The following is a 5,719-nucleotide window of genomic DNA, read 5'->3' on the forward strand; positions in this document are numbered from 1 at the left end:
CCAAGCCCCCCCCCCCCACTCACAATTCCCACTTTTTTAAGTACGTCCATGTGATGCATGAGTGTGGGCACGACCTCCTCCTCTCTGCCCACGTGTGAGCATGGCTACAGCCCCTGGGCCAGGCTGGCTCCGGGCACACGTGGTGCCCCCCGGTGCTCTTCTTCCCAAGCCAGGGGGTGGAAGAGGATGATTTTTCCACCAAACGCCATCACAAGACCAGGGGATGACTCAATCTGCGCCTCATCCTCTCCCCTCCGCTTGGCGACAGCAGTGAACTGGCTGGGGGATGTTGGTTAGGGGTGGTCACAGGGCACCAGCCCCCCTTTCCTCCCGGCAGCTGGGGAAGATGCTGTGGATTAAGCCTTGTGGGACAGAGGGAGGTGCTGGGTGAGCCCCAGCCCCACGGCAGGTTCATCCCCTGCGGCATCTGCTGGGCACCGAGCCTTGCCCAAGCCCATGTGGGGCGCAGGTGAGAACGTGTGGGCCATGGTGGTGCCTCGGGAGCTTTGCTGCACTGACTGTGGAGACGCTGGGATGGTGACACCTTCGAGCCTAGAGACAGGAGCCATGTGAGGAGCGGGCTTCCGCCACAGGGGCTGCAGCAGAGCATATGCTGTGTGAGTGTGCAGAGGAAGAAAGGCGGCTGAGTCGCAGACGCTGCTCCCTGAAGATGCCAGCTCCTGCCCAGCTGTCTGCACATAGCCCCAGCATGGCATCCCTGCAGGGTCGCGGACCGTTGTTCCTGTCTCTGCTCCCTGCTATCGGTGTTGTCCGTGCTGGCGTGGACACAGCCTGCTCAGGAGAAGAGCACAAGCCCCGACGGCCAGCCCTGGCCTAAGCAATGAGGGGACATCCCATGCTTTTGCAGGCACCAGGGTGGTTTCCTGCAGCTGAAGAGGAAGGCTCTCCCCCACCCCATCTCCCTCGACTCCAGCTCTGCACCCCTGTCTGTGCCCCAGATCCTAAGGCCTGAGCCGTCATCGCATCCTGAGAGCATCAGGGGTAAGGCCTCCGGGACCTGGTCCTGGCCCGTCTCCAGGGCTCGATGCTAGAGCTGCCTGCCTCCGCGTGGATGCTGATCACTTCTCTTTACGGCCTTTGGAAAGAAGCCCCAGCTCAGGGCATTACCCGTCTGCTCACTGGTCTCCTCGCAGCTCCAAGCCCTGGGCGCTAGCAGCATCGTGGGGTCCTCGGCCAGCAGCAGGGAGGAACACCCTCGCGTTGCGCTGTTACCTCTGCGGATGATGACCCCGTAGCACAGCTCAGCGTTGCCACAGTCGGATGTAGAGGTAACACCGTGACGGCAGGGCACTGCCTGGCTCCAACTTGCTGCCTGTCCTGCCTTGCCCAGGCTTTCCAGGGCCTGAGCTAGACCCCAGAGCATCTCCCCACGAGCTCTCGGGATTTTGCAGGGCTGCGGTGGGGAAGACGGTGCTGCTGGCACGCCAGCCCTGAGCAGCCGCTGGGGGCTGCAGCCGGGCAGAATGAGCTAAAGAGCCTTTCACCTGGAGGCTAAATCCAGACCTAGCTTATCTCTCAGCAGGGACTAAAGTTTACAATCTGTGCCACGGACCGAATGAAGCCCCGGCCAAGAGGCAGCTCAGCCCTCTCCCAGAGCCCAGTGCAAAGTCCATGGTGGCAAAGGCAAAAGTTCCTACAATCTTCTCTCCTGGTTGGGTTGGTCAGAGATGGAGACCCTGTGCCTGATCTCAGCCAGGGAGGCCCTCAGCTGTTCCTCCCAGCCACAGGCTCGAGGCAAAGCCCTGCCACCTGCCTGCGCTCGCGGGCTGCCCACCGCCGACATAACGCAGCCCTCTGCCCGCAGGCTTGAGTAAAATCTCCCAAACTCCATCCCTGCCCTGCCACACCGCAGGCTGTGAGACCCCCGCCCGTGTCCACCACCTGCCTGGGGAGGGACCTGTGCCCGGCAGCAGACCCATCTCTGGCTTGTGCTGCTCAGGAAAGGCATCAGGCTCAGCCCTGCCGCTGCCTCGTGCTTCTGCCCTCTTGTTGCCTATTTCAGCCTGGCTGCGACCTTCAGGATGGTTTAGAGGGACTGGGAAAAGGTCGCAGGTAACGAACTAAAGAAAAGGGGCTGAAGAAGAAATCTGGGCTGCTAAATGTTCACTCTTTAACATGCAAAACACACTTCAACATCTAGTTACAGGAGCAAGGCTGTCTCTGTTACAGCCAAGTGATGACAGAACCGTCCCTGCTCTTGATCCCAAGGTGAAGCTGAACTGTCTCCTCTCCTGCAAGCCAAGATAAGACACCGTCATATCTTTGTCACAGCGGGGCTGGGTGCTTGGAAGAGATGTGTGCCTGGTTGCCTCGTGGGAGCAATAGCGTGAGCCCAGCGCTGCAAGCCTCTGCCCTGGTTTTGTGCTCATTTCCACTGTGCGACAGTTCCCAGAAGTACCCCATCATGTCTGCCGCATGAGAGCGGCTCGCTGGAGGGTGTGCTGTGGTCGCTGCACCAGCAGGGTCCCAGCATCCAAGCCCAACCCTGGAGCCCTTCGTGCTGCTCTGGCAGGAACCTCGTGCTTCCTGGCGCTGGATCACAAGTGGCGATCACTGCCTTAAATCAGGCACCGCACACAGTTTTGCTGCTGCTTCCCTTCGAGGTGCTACAATCCCTCCGGTGTCTGACCTGACGGAGATGTGTGCCAGTGTCCGTGCCAACCGTTTCACTGCTGTACCCATCCTCTGCCCCGGCCTTTCCTTCCCCGTGGTTTTTGATGTCGGCAAATAGCAATACCCACAGGTCACCAGCGGTGCCGCGGTCCACGGTGCTCCTGTGATCTGGCGCTGCCAGGTGGGAGATGGCTCGGGGTCCCTCGGCACTGGACAGCCCTCCCTCCTGCCTCTCTGCCAGCCGCCCTTTCCCAGCTCGTCTCTGCAGGAAGGAGCTTTGAGTTCTGCACTGCCCCTTGGTGCTGACTAAGCCCGGAGGAGTTGGGGATCCTGGACTCTCTCTGGCAATGGGAGTGTGGAAGTGGGTTGGTTGAATATTGAGGTCCCCAAACCCATTTGAACTATAGACCTTGGTGGGTGGGGAAATGCAGAGTGCCGTCAAACCTGCTTCCACATCGCCCAACTTGAAACACCCCCATCCTTCGTCAGCTTTCCAGCATTGTCTTCCTCTGTCCAAGGTTTCCATTCTGTTGAATTCGGTGGTTACGATGTGCCTTTCCTTCTCAGGACCTGTTACAAACGACCTTTCTGCTTTTGTTTATGTCTAACGTTTATCTTTATCCCTCCCTCTGTCATACTATAAAACATGAACATATTGCATGGAATACAACACAATAAAAAGTGTGGCTTAACTGACCCGCAGTGGTTCGCTGTGCCGCGCTTGGTGGGAGGCAGGAGGAGGTGCCCACGGAACCAGGGGACCTCGGGCATCTCCAGCTCTGTCACTGCTGGGCTAGGTCACTGCAGCAGAGAGCCTGTTTCACAGGTCCTGTCAAACAACTCTGCCCTCCAGTCCATGTCCAGGGTATGATTTTTGCTGTCTTGTTGCTGCGTATTCATTTTCTACATAAACGTAAACAATCTTTTTCTCATCCCCAAAAAGCGCATCCTCTAACAAATCTAACCCCAAATCTCTTAGACGGTAACTCCCGTCCATCTGGCAGTGTCTTGGAGAAGATGAGAGAACAGGCAGAAGTTGGCAGATCTGCATGTTGGTGTACTCAGCAGCTACTCTCCTACTGCCTAACCTTCCCCTCCAAAAAATGGAGAAAATGCTACTCCTGTCCCTCATGAGGAAGAGGATCTCGTGCAAGAAGAACCCCATCCAGGTGGTGAGGATGATGGAGGGTCCATAAGACCCTCGCTAGGTTCAGAACAAAGGAGGCTTGGTCGCAGGCCTGGTGTTGGCCGCAGCTCCCTGTGATTTGCGGACAGCCACTCGTGTCTTTTCATCACCTAACCTGGATGCTACCTGCATCACCCTTCTCCCATCGCGGAGCACCTCGGAGCCAGATCCCGGGTAAGCCCAGCATGCTCCCATTGCAAATCAACAGGGAGGCACGGGCTGAAGCTGTTGAATTTTATTTCAGGTCGTAGGGCTGGCTGACCTCGTGGTGACTGTGTAGAGCTTGGGGTGAGTGGGATCACAACTGGTTCCTCTCCTTTGCCGGCTGATCCGCCCCTGCTCACGCTTACCAGTCCTGCCTTGAGACTTCGGGCCAAACAGTCTTCAGGAGTTGTCCTGCAAATGCAGCTTCTCGCGAGCAGGCACTCAACATTTGTGTTCATCGGTTTAAGATGTTTGAAAACATTAAGGCATGAAAACATTTAAATAGCCGGCGGCGTTGTTCCCTGCTGTGCTTGTCCAGAGCAAGGCGGGTGGGCAGGTGACTCAAAGGAACACGAGGCGCTTCTCTCCTGGGGCCAGCGCTCCTCAGCCCTGGTAGCGACAGCCCCAGCACCCAGGCTCCCAGCACAACGTGTTTACGTTGCTTCCTAAAGCCGGGTGCAAGCCACGGGGGCTGAGGCCGGAGTTTCAATAGCTGAAAATGCCAGGGCTGCGGGGGGGTGGTGGTGTGGGGAGAAGGGGCACAGCTTATTTACAGTTATGATTTGATCCAACGTGACAAGTGGCCCCTGGGCTGCAATTCGAGCAGGCGTGGGAGACAGCACGGGAGGTTTGGGTTATAGCACGAAGCTGGGCTGTCGCTGGTAACATGCTCTGTTTACATTCCACATTCCAGAGGGTCCGATGCTCCGGCCTGCCCCAGCAATGCCGCCGCTCGGCTGCGCACTCTGCCAGGCTGGGCACGCTTCCCAAACACCTCTTGTTTGTGCAAATGCACCACTTACCTCCGTCGAAACAGATGACCCCCAAATTACGGCTGAGAAAGCAGGGGTGCGGGAGGGCCCTGCAGCCTGGAAGCGCGGCCTCGCAATGCCTGGGAAGGTGGAGGAAGCCATGGGTTCGTTCTCTTTAGTGACATTACATCACTTGGAAATAATGTTGTCAAAAAGAGGCATTTTCTAGGAAGGGGAGATGCAAAGACGGCGCCGCTCTCTTCTGAAACGCACCGTCAGGCCGGTTGCGCTCTCCGCCACGTGCTGGGAGCCGAGGATAGCTGGCAGCGCAGCGTACCTCCGGGAGAGGGGAGGCAGCAGAGCAGGGAGCTGCTGTTTGTTAAGGGAAAACCAATTCCCGAGAAAAAGGCTCCTCTCCTGGGAGGAGTCAGAACTGGGAGCTAGAGAGGGCCCTGAAGAAGCACAAGGATCCTGGAGACACGCCATCCAAGCACCCCGGCACAGGTCCCCTTGGGTAACCCTGCTGTGCTGGGGGGTGCCCCCTGGGCCAGAGGCTAAGGACAGGGTGGGTCCTGGAACATCCCCACAAAACCTCCAGCGTCAACCGCTGCTGGATGGACAGGAGCTGGGAAACCTGTGACAGCGGCAAACCTGCACTTCGTTTTCTAGTGAAGCGTTTGGCTATGAACTGTTATTCCTTCTCAGAGATGCAGCAGTGGCGGAGCCTCCCCATTCCCTGCTCCTCTTTCAGAATTGATTAAAGGGGCCATGTTTGCCCCAACAAAGCCCAGTCTCTCTTCCCCGGGGGGTGCTGCTCGGAGGAGGTCCTCCATTCCTCCTCCGCCTGCCAACAGGAATCGCGTGTTTCTTTTCGAGCAGGAGAACAAGGCAACGCTCGGGCTCTGGAGGACTGTTGAACCTCAGCAGGAGCTGACCCAGCTCC

The sequence above is a fragment of the Aptenodytes forsteri genome, unplaced genomic scaffold (genome assembly GCF_000699145.1).
Source record: "Aptenodytes forsteri isolate BGI_AS27 unplaced genomic scaffold, ASM69914v1 Scaffold55, whole genome shotgun sequence".
Classification (NCBI taxonomy): domain Eukaryota; kingdom Metazoa; phylum Chordata; class Aves; order Sphenisciformes; family Spheniscidae; genus Aptenodytes; species Aptenodytes forsteri.